Consider the following 14204-nt stretch of genomic DNA (forward strand, 5'->3'; position numbering starts at 1 on the left):
CAATATCTCAAACATAGCTGTAAAAATCTAATTGTTTAGAAAACATCATAAATTTCATGATCAAACACATTATAGACAGAATTGTATTCACCAGGTTTAGATTTGTTTAAGTGTACTAATATTGATATACTTTGTCTTTCTAGGTATATTTCAGAAAAATCATGAAATTAATTGAGAACAAAAAAAGCAAAAACTGTATTTTCCATTCCATGTTCTTGATAAATTCTCACCCAATTGTCTCAAATTTCATAAATTTAAAAAATTAATGAAATTACAGTTAATTATTTTCTAAACAGAAATGTGTAACCAATTCATGTAGGATTGTGATACGTCCATGTTAGTTTCAAAAACTTAAGTTAGTATCCTATCTTAAAATATCTGAATTCTAAAGATTTGGAATACTTCAAGTTTATTCTCTTCATTAAAGAAAGATGAAAAACTAAGCCATTGGGATTGAATGTTGCATCCAAAGATGTTACCAAAGAAAGTCCTTCAGGCAAAAATATCTTAATTCCTTCCATACTGAATACTTTGTCTGAGCATTCTGTTCCATTAAAAATGGTAAATATACTCAAGGTTTGGGTTGGTTTTAATGTTTATATCCACATATTTAAATTTTTATAGAGCTCAAAGTAAAGCAAATAAAAATTCCTAGGTGGGATAATCCAGAATAAAGAGTGGAGTTTCCTATTTGTATTAATTACACAGGAAGTTTAAATCCAAGGAAGTCAAGCAGCCAAATAAAACTAGTCAATAGAGCAGTTGGAAATAGCACAATAAACTTCGGTTTAATTAACTCTTCAGCCTGGTCTCTAGGTGTCCAACACGTGGAAAGCAATGTATTAGTACAAGATGGCAGATCAAAGAAGCACCCAAGTTCTTCTAATGACAGGAAACCATGGGTGGAAAGATGTCTTTACCTTTCCTAACTTAAAGACCTAACTGATGTCTATAGAGTAGTTTACCCTCCAATAGCACAATATACATTCTCTTCAGCAGCCCATGGAACTTTCTCCAAAATAGACCATATCTTAGGACACAAAGCAAGTCAATAAACATAAGAAAATGGAAATAACTGATGGCATAGTATCTGATCACAATGCAATAAAACTAGAACTCAACAACAAGAGCAGCAGAAGAAAATATGCAAATAATAGAAGGTTGAATAACACACTGCTCAATGATCAATGGGTCATAGAAGAAATAAGAGAGGAAATCAAAAAGTTCCTGGAATTTAATGAAAATGAAAACACAACCTATCAGAACCTATGAGACACAGCAAAGCACTCCTAAGAGGAAAGTTTATAGCCATGTGTGCATATATTAAAAGCACAGAAAGATCTAAAAAAAATGATCTTCTGTTACAACAGAAACTCCTAAAAAAACAGGAGCAAGCTAGATCCAAAAAAAGCAGAAGGAAAGAAATAATACCAATAAGGACCAAAAACACCATACAAAGAATCAACGAAACAAAAAGCTGGTTCACTGGAAAAATAAACATGATTGACAAGCCCCTGGCAAATCTGACTAAAATAAAGGAGGAACACAATAATATATTTAAAGTAAGGCAACACATGATTACCATGTACCCCAAATAGAATAGTGGACTTAGAAATGAAAGTCCTATCATTTCTTTCCAGCCCATAGAAGATGGTTGGTCCACTGATATGAAAATAAATATTTCCAGGAAGTCATTATGATATATAATCTGATTGCCCCCAAAGGAGATGGGATCATGAGTAGTCAGAAGTGCTGAGAGGCAACATGGCCTCACCAGATCTCTGGGGCCTGCTCATCAGCCCCCTCCCACACAGTTGCTGATATAAATTCAGTGAGGTATATCAGAGATGGGTTAAACATTCATCAGTCCCCATTTTTCTTTTCCCTAGGCATAATCTGGACTACATCAAACCCTGACTGTGTTCAAATTACATATGTCTAGGACAATGAGCATGGCTCATTACGAACTAATGAAATATGAGCAGAAATACTTCTAGTTCCACAAAATCCTCCCTGAGTCTCTATGATGTTTCTCCTTCAGTCAACTGATGAAGACTATGTTGGTGACTTTAAAATTCATTAAGATGAAGGAACCTGCATCCAGAATAATTGGTTAAAAACAGCTGCCCAATGATCAGCACAAGATTGCAAATAAGAGCTGGTTGTGACTGTGCACAAATTTAGGAGGAAATTATACTTCCTGTAGAAAGGATACAAGTATGATTGAAAACCTATCTGATCAAATAAGATCTGAGTACTGTGAAGAATTTAAGAAGGAATATGAAGAGAGACTTAGTTTAGGATCTCAAACCAGTATTTAAGCAACAGAATAGTCAGTGAGCAGTGCAAAAACAAAATGAATTGAAGAAGCCAAAAGCACTTCCAATGTCTAAATATCTCTTCAATTCCTTTGCCCCGGTGACTTTTTTTTAAATTCTCATGTTGAGAGAAGCATCGCAAGTAAAGCACCCTACATTTAGCTCCTTTATTTGGTAAGTAGCAAATACATACTCATTGAATAAAAAGAAAATGTGGGTGACTCTCTCCCAAAGTTGTCTCAATGCTCATTCTGTGAAACAGAAAGAAAGCTGCTTTTATTCACAGATGAATGCTGAGTTGCTGACACCAATGACATTCAGTGACCAATAAAATCTAAGTGGTGTGGACCAAGGTGTGGTCCCTGTGGGGCAGAGCTGTATGGCAGCTCCAGGGGAAACTGTCCCTATCCCAGGGCCATCAGTCAGGGATGAGAGGGACAGACCTCAGAAGGAAGGACACTCCAGTGGAGAGAGTTACTAAGAGCAAATGTGAACTCCTCCTTTCAAATTCAGTGTCCAAGTGTCTGAAAGCGGTGAAAAAAATTGAAATAAAAATAATCAAAAAAGCCCAAGTCAGGACAACAGAACACTATACTTGGGCTGTAGCACATCTACTAATGCCACTAATAATATTGCACTTATCTAGTATGGAAAGAAAAAAAAGCTCTAGAGAGATTTCATTAGGAAAGTGTATTGAACAAATACTCTGACCTTACATTCTAAGTCGAGGGATTTAGAATTTAGATGTATTTACTTCCCTGTTCTATAAAATGGTAATTAAAATAACTAATTCTACCATGCAGTTGATGAATTTATAAATACCAGACAATGCAAACTATTGATATTCAGAGGAAATGATGGATGCTTTCCTTTCAGATTCTCTTTTTTTCTTTTTCTGCAGATAGAGAACACAACGTTGCTTTTTTTCTGTATTACTAATGGTTATCAACCCACCAAATGCAATAGGTCACTCTTCAAACTTGATTCGTTTCCACTTTAGCAACAAGTCCTCGAACTATGGAAATTCTATAAGCCAGTCAATTTGTTCTCAGAACCAATTCTGAAATGATTCGGTTGGAGGCACAGATGTAAAAGATTCAAACTCTGAACTGAATCCAAAATATTACAATAATCACTTTCATTTTGCCAGATTCAGCTGACCGCTTTTGATGACTTTATGCTTCTTCCTGGAACTTGTGATCAGCTATGACTCTAATACATAATGATGAGTTAATAATTAGCTCCTTGATACCAAATTACACCAGTGCCTTGAATTTTTATTATTTAATACTGTGGGTAAGAATGAATAACTACCATGGCCTGGCTCTGCCTGTATCTCCAGCTGCATCTCCATCCCTTCCTTCTCACACATCCTCTGCTTCAGTCCTTCTCTAGGCGTCATACTGGACTTTGCAAATACTCCTAGCTCTGCTGTCTTTTCTATGCCTCCGTAGCTGTGATTACCTCTAGCTATCTATAGTAGAAGGGAGCATTAATCTATTTGATTAATTCAAATAGTCCTTGAAATTTTTCCTCAACATCTTCCCAGAGAGATCTTTGAGCAGACACGAGTTCATCTTTTCTTATAGTTTTGTTATAGCTTAATCACAGCATGTAGTAATTATTTGTCTTTCTATGTGTGTTTGACTATAAACTCTTTGAAGGTACCAATGTGTGTCATTTAATTATTTTCAGTGAATTAAGGAAAGATAGCAGACAGTCAAATCTTACGTTAGTTTCAAGTATCCTCCCAACTGCATAATAAATTAATATGAAATATTCAGATTACCATATGCATCTTTAATAAGACTGTGAACACTTGGAAAACACCCACCAAGTCCAATATGTAGCATATAGAACACAAAAATTTTAGATGGATTAATGTGATAGCATATTTTAAATATAATATCATTATGACCAATTCTGGTGCAGAAAATAAGGCCATTTACCTTGCCATATGTCTAATTCATCAATACATTAATTCTTCTCAATGTGCATTCAATTTTCTCTTTAGTAAATGCACATCTTCAGATCCTCACATCAGAAAGTAGCTATGATTTTTAACACTCATAACTCCACTATATTCAATAAATTTTCTTGAACTAAAAATATTTAAGCATTCTTTAGAAATAAAACCAGAAAATCTTGTATCACACTAATTTCCATGCAATTACCAAATACATTTACTTATCTATCCAATGCACTCTATTTAGCTATTCAGAAACAAAATTGTGAGTAAGAAATGCAATCTTTTTTATCGTGGAGGTTTTACAGCAAAACTGCCTAAAGAAAATGAAGCACAACTTCATAAGATAGTTTATGGCAATAAAAAGAAGTGAAAATGTTAATCCAAACTAGGAAATGCTTTTCAGTTTGATGTTTAGTTTATCATGAATAGATGTTAAGCAGGAAAACCAGTTATAGAACTATTTTAGTGATTGAGGTAGAAATGATTGGATTGACTATAAATTTTGGGGGTAGATTGATCAGAATTAGGTGAGGGAGAGCAAAATGTTCAAGGACAACAGCTAGTAAACAATAGTAGTAGTCATTAAAATGAAACAGAGAGAAAGAGAAAAAAATACCTTGCACAGGTAAGTAGGGAGAAGAGTTAATGAGTTTTGTACCTATTGATCTATACTTGGGAAACATTCAAATGGAGATACCCAGTGTGAATCTATGGGTTTATTTTATGGAAAGTAATTAGAGACCTAAATGTGAATGTGATCTCCTGAGGCAGTGGTTAGTGGAATTCTTTGATCTCCCAAATATTTTTTAATTGACCTAAATCTTTTTTTGTAAATCTCTTTGAATTTTGACAAATACATGGTGTCACTAGTGCCTGTCAAAGTATTGTTCAGAATAGTTTCTCTACCCTAACTATTCAATCCACTCCCCTCCACCCAGCTCTGGAAACCATTAGTTTGTTTACCATCTGTATAATTGTGCTTTCATACTCTATAAATGGCCTTTTCATACTGTTTTCTTTCATTTAATGAAATTCATTTTCAGAATGATTTCTTTCACTTAATGATATTCATTTACAGTTCATCTGTGTCTTTGCATAGCTTCATAACTAACTTCTTATATATATATACCTATATATATTATTTCTTTTTATCAACAAATAGAACTCTATCATATGGATATACCTCAGTTTGCTGACCCACTTACCTATTAAAGGACTTCTTGCTGCTTCCAGTTTTGGATGATGATTTATGAATCTACTATAAACATTTATATACATGTTTCTGTGTGGGCATAATTTTCAAATCAGTTGAGTAAACACCTGGACACAGGATTACTTAATTTTATGTTAACATGATGCGTAGGGTTACTAAAAATTTCCAAACTCTCTTCCAATGTGGTTTTATAGTTACATTCCTACCAGCAATGAATGGAACTTCCTTTTGTTCTACATCCTTGCTATCAGTTGGTATCATCTGTTAGAAGGGATGAGGAAGGCAATTTAATAGGTGTGTAGTGGTATCTCCTTGTTGTAATAATATGCATTTTCTAATGCCAATGATGTTAAGCATTATTTCATATGATTACTTAACATATATATTTTTTCTTTGGTGAGAGATTTCAGTTTTGTCCATCTTTTAAGTTAGGCTGTTAATTTTCTCATTACTAGATTATAAGAATTCTTCTTATGTTTTAGACACAAGTTCTTCATTAAGTATGAGTTTCACAAACATTTTCTCCCAGTCTAACTTGTCTTTTCATTTTCTTCGTGCTTTTTATCTCATAAAAGACTTTAATTTTAGTTAAGCCAAATTTATAAATTCTTTCTTTCATGGATATGCTTCTTATTTTTTTTATGTCAAAACTCATTTTCAAACCATAGGTCACACAGAATTTCTCCTATGTTTGCTTCTGGAACTTATACATACTTTCATTTTACACTTAAGTCCATTTTGATTTAATTTTCTGAAAGCTGAACATTTTGTGTCTAGGTTCTTCTATTGATATCTGGATATCTAATTGTTCCAAAACCATATGTTGAAAATATTACCCTTTCTCTAGTGAATTACCTTTACATTTTTGTCAAAGATCAGTTGAGGAAGTTTTTGTAGGTCTATTTGTGGATTTTTGTGTCTTCTCTTTTACTAATACCACACTATATTGATTAATGTACTAAGATTTCAAATGGGGAAAGATGAATACTCCAATTTTTTTCTTCTTCAGTTTATATTGGCTATGCTTGGTCTTTTTCAGTATAGATTTAGAGTCTGTTTTTTGATATGCAAAACTGGTTTGCTAGAATTCTTACTGAAATTGCAGTGCATGTGTAGCTGAAATTGAGGAGAATAGAGATCTTAAAACATAATTGACTGTTTTGATTTATGAATATAGAATATATTTACAATCATTTAAGTCTTTTTTATTTCCATCAGTATTTCATAGTTTTCTATAAAACAGTTTTTTAGATTTATACCAAAATTTCTAATTTTGGTGTTATTATAAGCACCAAAAATTAAGCACAATGAATATATTTAAAAAATAAAATTCCAATTATTCATTGTTGATATATAGGAAATCATTTGACTGTGTATATAAACTTTGTACCTGCTACCTTGCTATATACACTTATTAGGCTCCTGAATGTTTTGTAGATTACTTGTGATTTTTTTCTGTATAGACAATCATGTCATCTGAAAAAAGTTCCATTTTATCTTTTCCATTTTATATATGCTTAATTGCTTTTTTTATCTTGTCTTATTGTACTAACTTGGACTTCCAATGTGGTATTTAAAAGTGGTGAGAAGGAACAATGTTGCCTTTTTCAAGATTTCTCCTATATTTTTGTACTGAATACTTTATCTAAATATAAGTTTTGCAATCTCCAATTACTCCTCATATTTTGCAACTATTATCTTTCTCTTTCCCTTTGCGTCTAAATTTCAAAAAAAATGTGTCCATCTTTACTTCACTTCCTATTCACTCTGCATGGTCTAATATCCCACCATGTTAATATAATCACTTCTAATCAGGGCATCAATAATCTCTGTTTCGTCACACTTTGAGTTATTGTCTCCCCAGCTACCTCTCTAACAAGTGATACATGATCGTTGTTTCTTTTACATTTTCCCCTCCTTGGACTTCCATGATATTTTATTTTGCTATTCATTTCCTATTTTTGTGATCGTTTCAGGAGAGTCTCCTTTGTTTGCCCTTTAAATTTTGGAACTTCAAAGGTTACCACCTTTTCTTCTCATTCTGGATCAGTTTATGAAATGTTGTCTATCCACATAACTCCGATTGATAATTTTAAGTCACTATCAATAACATGGTCTGTCCTCCTCAATCTAAGTTCATATCTAACTCTTTATTTAATTTATGTGCTTGTATGTCTCAGAGGCATGCCAAATTTCCCACTTCCATGACTGCACTTTTTAATCTCCTTTTTTGTCTGTTTCCTTTCTGTGATCTCTTTCTCAATTTGTTTCCCTATGCAAGAAACTTAGAAGTCATTCTGAGTATTTTTCTGTCCTGCATATACTAAATTGTGCATAAAACTTCACTAAATTCCATTTCCTATGCACAATTTAAATCCTACCTCTAAAACTTGCTTGCTATTTGAATCTATTGTTTTTTCTCTTTGAAAATGAAAATCAATATTAAAATAGCCATTATGTTTAAATTAGAGAGATATTCTAAAACACATAGGAAAGAATATGGCCTGAAGGAAGCCCTTAGTCCTTTTATCCTATTTTTTTTATTGCTATGATTCAGGCTTTGATCACAATGATAGTCAATTTTAGGTGTCAACTTCACTGTGCTGTGAAATGCCCAGAAAGTTGATAAAATATTATTTCTGACTTTGTCTGTCAGGGTGTTTTCACGATATATTAGCATTTAAATCAGTAAACTGAATAGATAAACTAGTCCTTACCAGTGTTCACAGGCGTCATTCAACCCACTAACAACCTGGTAAAATGAGAGGGTAAATTAGAACTCTTTTCTTAAGCTGGCACCTCCTTCTCCTCTATTCTTGGACAGTGGCACTTCTAGCTTACAGAAATTTGGAATTGAACTAAATTAAACCATTGACTTTCCTGGTTCTCCAGCTTACAGATGGAAGATCCATATTGTATGAGCCAATTCCTGTACGTCTTTATGTATCTTGTTTCCTCCTTTTCTCTAGAGAGCCCTGACTAATACAACCTTCTCTTAGTGAATCAAGGTTATTCTTATGCTCTTGTACATGAAGAGCATATCTCTTCCTTGAATGTCAAGCAATAAAAAATTAGACCATGATATTTACCTAATATTCTTAAAAGCTATCTGAAACTCTAGAACTTATACTCTCCTGTGATTTCCCTGAACATTAAGTTCTCTGAGATCAGAGACCTTGACTTTGATCAATGTGCTCAATGTTAAATCTCTGTAGAGCCTGCTAGAACTGGCATTTTTTTAGTTTTCAATAATTATTTTGTGATTCATGAGTGAATCTGTTAAATGAGAAAACCATGTTACCACATCATGTTGTTATCATCTGTTTACAGCTATCATTATCTGTCTAGTTCCAAAAGACTGTAATCTCCACAAATATGGGGATTATATATTTTATAGCCAAGTCACAATTTCAAACAAATGTCTATTACAACTTAATAAATATTGTTTGAAGTGATTGATGCTGCAATAGAAATATTAACAAATGTATATATGCAAACAACTTTCTTAATAGCATATATACTTCTCATTATTACTTAGTGCTTTATTATTACATTAATATGATGTTAATATTATTATTTGTGAATCATCTTTATCTAAAAGAAAAACCTGGAGTACTTGTCTCCAGTTTGAAGGTTGGTCTAGCTACTAAGAGTGGTCATGACTTTTATTAATTTGTTCATATTTGTTTATTATTTGTAACTTTGTAAATAGTTTCATGTTCATTATCCCACTAAGTTCCTAGGAAACAATTTTCTTCTGCAATAGTGTAGTTTATACCTGAAATTCTTACTTTCTTGTATATGTTTTGGCCTATATTTGTATTGATAAGAAATGGATAACAAATTGGGCTTGCCTAGGAGTCTCATGGTTTCAAAGCAACAAGGAATTCTCTCTACAACACAGGAACATTATTAAATCTACATAAACCATCATTCCAACTTGTAGAGATGACTTGCACAATTGTAGTATACTTTCCAAGAATTTAAATGCAACATCACAATTGAATTAGGAAATTTTGATTAAAAGTTATATCTTCAATGAGAATTTTGCAAGGGCTTTGATATTCCCTGCAAGGTTTATATACTTCATTTCTCAAGGAAGTAAAATACACCATACATGAACAAATTTAATAATCCACAGTAAATAATGCCTATGAAGATGGTATGAAAATATAATTTATAGTAATTTCTAAATAACCTGAAATAATAATTGCCCTGTGAGTTGCCCTAGAATGTTCTATCTTCCTAAAAATGATCTGTTCTAAAGGACAATGTGAATTTTGTTTTTAAATTTAGCAACTTAATTGACACTGTAAGTGCAAGGCTTCTTGACAGTTGAAGATTGTGCTTCTCTGGGTGGCAAGGTCATCTGGGAGTTATCCTAGATCTTGTAGAATTTAGGCTGAATTAATCACCTTCTTTCTGAACAAACAATCAAGGAACTTTGCACCTTGTTATAGCCTTGAAACAATATCAATGATGTTTCAGGGTTGAAAATAGTGAATACTGATAATAACCATCAAGAATAACCAAAAAATAAAGAGGAGATTTCAAAAACGAACTAATCCTATAGTCAATATCCTTCTAATATGTTAATGCTAAGAGAAAGAAAAAAACTGAGTAAACCCTAGAGAAGATTGCAAATGAGGAGATTACATACTCAAGACTAGAAAGCTAAAAACAGAGAAATTACAGATGGATCTTGAGAGTTTCAGATGTAAAAGAAAATCAAGTGAATGAGATTTAATTTAGATAGACAAAGTACCTTTATAAGAAGAATAATGCCTATGGGATTTATAAACCAAGTGAATACCAATTAGAAGCCAAAATAGAAGACAAGAACCACAGAAAAGTAGAGGTTTAATTTCAAAAGATGTAACAAATACCTATATTTTGGACACTATATATGAGTAACAGAGTAGATAATTTCTGAAGTGGGTTTTTATTCTTTACATGCAAAGTAAAGCTTCTACATTTGAAAGGAGTTGTATATTACCAACCCAATATAGCCACTCAGGAACAAGACTATTTCCTTGTAATTCAATACTCATGTTTTAAGGAATTATTGTGTAGGAGTGTGGTGTTAGATACCAGGGGTTAAAAGATGACTAAAATACTGCTTCTCTCATCTATTGAGAGAAAAATACAGATAATCAGATAATCTCAATATACCACTGTAAATATTAACTAAGTTATATATGCTACATGACTTCACAGCTCAGAGAAGTTATAAAGATGGGACAACAGTGGTTAAAAATGTGAACTTGACCCACCAGGCTTGACTACACCTCCTTCACATTTTCAAGAGTACTCTTAATTCCAGCCTTTATGGAATGAAGATTTGTTAAAAGGTGCTAGAAACAGCAAACAAAAACTATAAATTAAACAACCAATGACTAATCTTTAACAAGTATACCTAGGAATATAGGTTCATATATTGTGTTGTGATTGTACAGATACATTACTAGGCACATGTAAATATAACATCATAATTGAAGGATGTAAGGAAATTCTTCCCTTTTTCTTTTTTTTCTTTTTGGCACTACTGGAGTGAACTTAGGGCATTATGCTTGCTAGGCAGGTGCTCTACCACTTGAACCACATCCCCAGACCTACAAGGAATTCTTAAATTGCTCCCTTCTAATGTAAATTTGGGACTTCTACATATAACTAAGATACCCTCCACCTACAGTAACCTAAAAATAAGACAAATGTATGAAATAACAATTTTCAAGGCACTGGACCTCAGGCAATGAATGACAGTGATCCATGAGAGACAGGAAAGTAATCAGACTGTTCCACTTCTTGTCCTGATGGAGATTCCCAGCTGGGAATGATCCTTGTGCCATCCTGATGTTATGGAGGCATTTGGATATCTTCACCATTGTCACTCTTCCCATCCTCAGGCCACAGCCACAAGTGTAGTTCGTGGATTATCACCATGGAAACCTAGCAAAATTGCTGGGTTCCTGGAGGCAAAAGTAACCATGGCTCCTCACCTTAGCACAGCTGCTGTAAGGAGTTTCCCACTCTCAAGTCTATTCACATTCAACCTCTAACAATTTGTCAAAATAACCACTTAATTGTTCCTACTGGATACCACTACAGTGGCTTCTGTTCCAGATAAACAGAAAAGGGCTGTGGTACTCTGGATTCACCTGTCACTCCTGGAAGCTTGCTCTGAGACCTCAGTTCTCTGGCAAGTTCAAGAAATGACCTTCACTTTCAGTTTGCACAGCTTTTTCTTATTATAAATACCAGAGTGACAATTTCCAAGTTCTTTAGTTATCAGAGCTATACTCAAAAGCCAGAAATTGACATTGAAAAATATATAATTTAGAAAATAATCTAAAAATATGAAATACTCAGGGATTAATCTTACAAAAGATACATAATACCTATATACTAATAATAGCAAACAAAATATTAGAAGAAATATACCACACTCACGTGTCAGAAGATAGCATTGCTTAGATTTCACATTTTGACAAATTGAACCATAAATTCGATGCAACTTCAGTAAGAATTCTAAAAGGTGATTTTTGATTTTTAGAAATTGATAAACTAATTCTAAAATATATTAGGAAATACAAATGATTTAGAATGGTCACAACGATTTTGAAAACAAACATAGAGGAATAATTTCACTAAAGTTTGAGACTTACTTAAAGTACTAAATAAAGATAATGTGATACCCGTATAAAGATCGTGGAACAGAATGTGTTATGGAACACAATACTCTGGAAACAGACCTGTCCTTACAGATGTCTATAAACAGAATCGATTTTTGATAGTCATGTAAAGGCAATTTGGTGAAGAAACAGTAGTCTTTCAATAAATGCTACTAGAGCAAATGAATATTCACATGCAAGAAAATGAACTTTGATCCATACCTTTCATCATATATGAAAATCAGCTCAAAATAGATAACAGACCTAAAAGTAAAACTGAAAATTAAAATTCTCCATGAGAAAAAACAGGAATAAACCTTTGACACCAGGTTTAAACAAAGCTATCTTAGATAAGACATCAAAACCTCAATCAAAGAAAAGGTTGAGAAGCTGGTTTTCATTGCATTCACAAGTGCTTCTCTTTAAAACACATTATTAAAAGAATAAAGTTATAACACAGACTAAGAGAATATGTATGCAAATCTTTTATCTTATAAAGGATTTGTATGCAATATATGTAAATTTTCAAATGCAATATGCAGGCAAACGTCTCAATAATTGGCCAAAATTTTTAGCAGACCATCTTCAAAGAATATATAAATTGCAACAAAGCATAAGGAAATATGCTCAATGTAAGTAGCAACTAGGAGAATAAAAATAAGAAAATATTGTGCATGGTTCTACACACTATTATGATGGCTAAAATCAATAAACTATCTGTAATAGCAAGGTTTGACAGCCTTGTGTAAGACTGGAATTCTCATATACTGAGATATAAAATAAATGATTCACTCACTATGGAAAATAGCTTGAGAATTTCTTTAAAAAGGTAGACCTACATGTAATGATATGATCCAGACAGTTGACCTCCAGGTGTTTATCAAAAAAAAAAATCATAACATATTCACACAAATACTTTCATGCAAATATTTATAACAGGTTTTTGGTAATCTCAAAATTTCATCAACTTGGATAAAAAATTAATATTTCTATACAATGGAATATCACTAACCAATAAAAATGAATGAATTCCTTACACAAAAATTTTAAAATGGATGAATTTCAAAATAATTTTACTGAATAAAGGAAACCAGACAAAAAACATGCCTATGCTATTATTCTTAATTATTAAATCAACACAAATCTGGGTGTTGTAAAAGATGTTTGATAGCCATGCTTGATGTCTGTGATCAGTGGCTTGAAATGAGATTATCTTAGATAAATTAGATGTAATGAGACTGATTAATTAGTTGAAAGGCTACACAGAAGCTTTCCTGAAGAATAGAGTCCATCTGTGAATAGCATCTTTGCCATGCCTGGACTTCCAGTCCATCTTTACTAATGGCCCGATCTGTAGAAATCAAACTTGCCTAGCCAACCCCCCAAATTGTACAAACCAATTCCTTGCAATAAATTTCTTACTATATATCACCTGTTAGTTCTGTTTCTCTAGTTGAACTCTAACTCAGGTGTATATACATATATATATGCATACATAAAACACTCAAAAATAAACTGACTTAAAGGCATAGCTTCCCCTCACATGTCTACCATCTACCTCGCACCACTCTCTATGTAATCAACGAAGCAATGGTTCTCTCCTTTGCCTCTACGAGTTTCAAGCACATATTCTGTTATAACAGGTGTTACAGCACATATCCCTGTTGGCTGTTTGTTTGTTTGTTTGTTTGAGGTACTGGGTGTTAAACTCAGAGCTTCTAAATTGTGAGATGGGCACTCCACTACTTGAGCCATAGCTCCAACCCTGACTGTGGGCTTTTAAAGATTATTCATTCTTTCTCTGCTGTCAACTAAAAAGATGTTGCTGAAAATTTCTCAGCCAATTAACAAAACTTTATGTATTTAATAAGTGACTCAATACATTTGCCCAACATCACCTTTCTCCTTGGGGATTTGGCTTTTACTTTTTATATGAACAACTATCTCCATATATAGACAGACTCCAAGATTTCCCATTTGTGGGTAATCTAAGTCTTAAGAGATGCAATCTTTTAAAAGATCTACATTTTAAA

The sequence above is a fragment of the Castor canadensis genome, chromosome 15 (genome assembly GCF_047511655.1).
Source record: "Castor canadensis chromosome 15, mCasCan1.hap1v2, whole genome shotgun sequence".
NCBI classification, from domain to species: domain Eukaryota; kingdom Metazoa; phylum Chordata; class Mammalia; order Rodentia; family Castoridae; genus Castor; species Castor canadensis.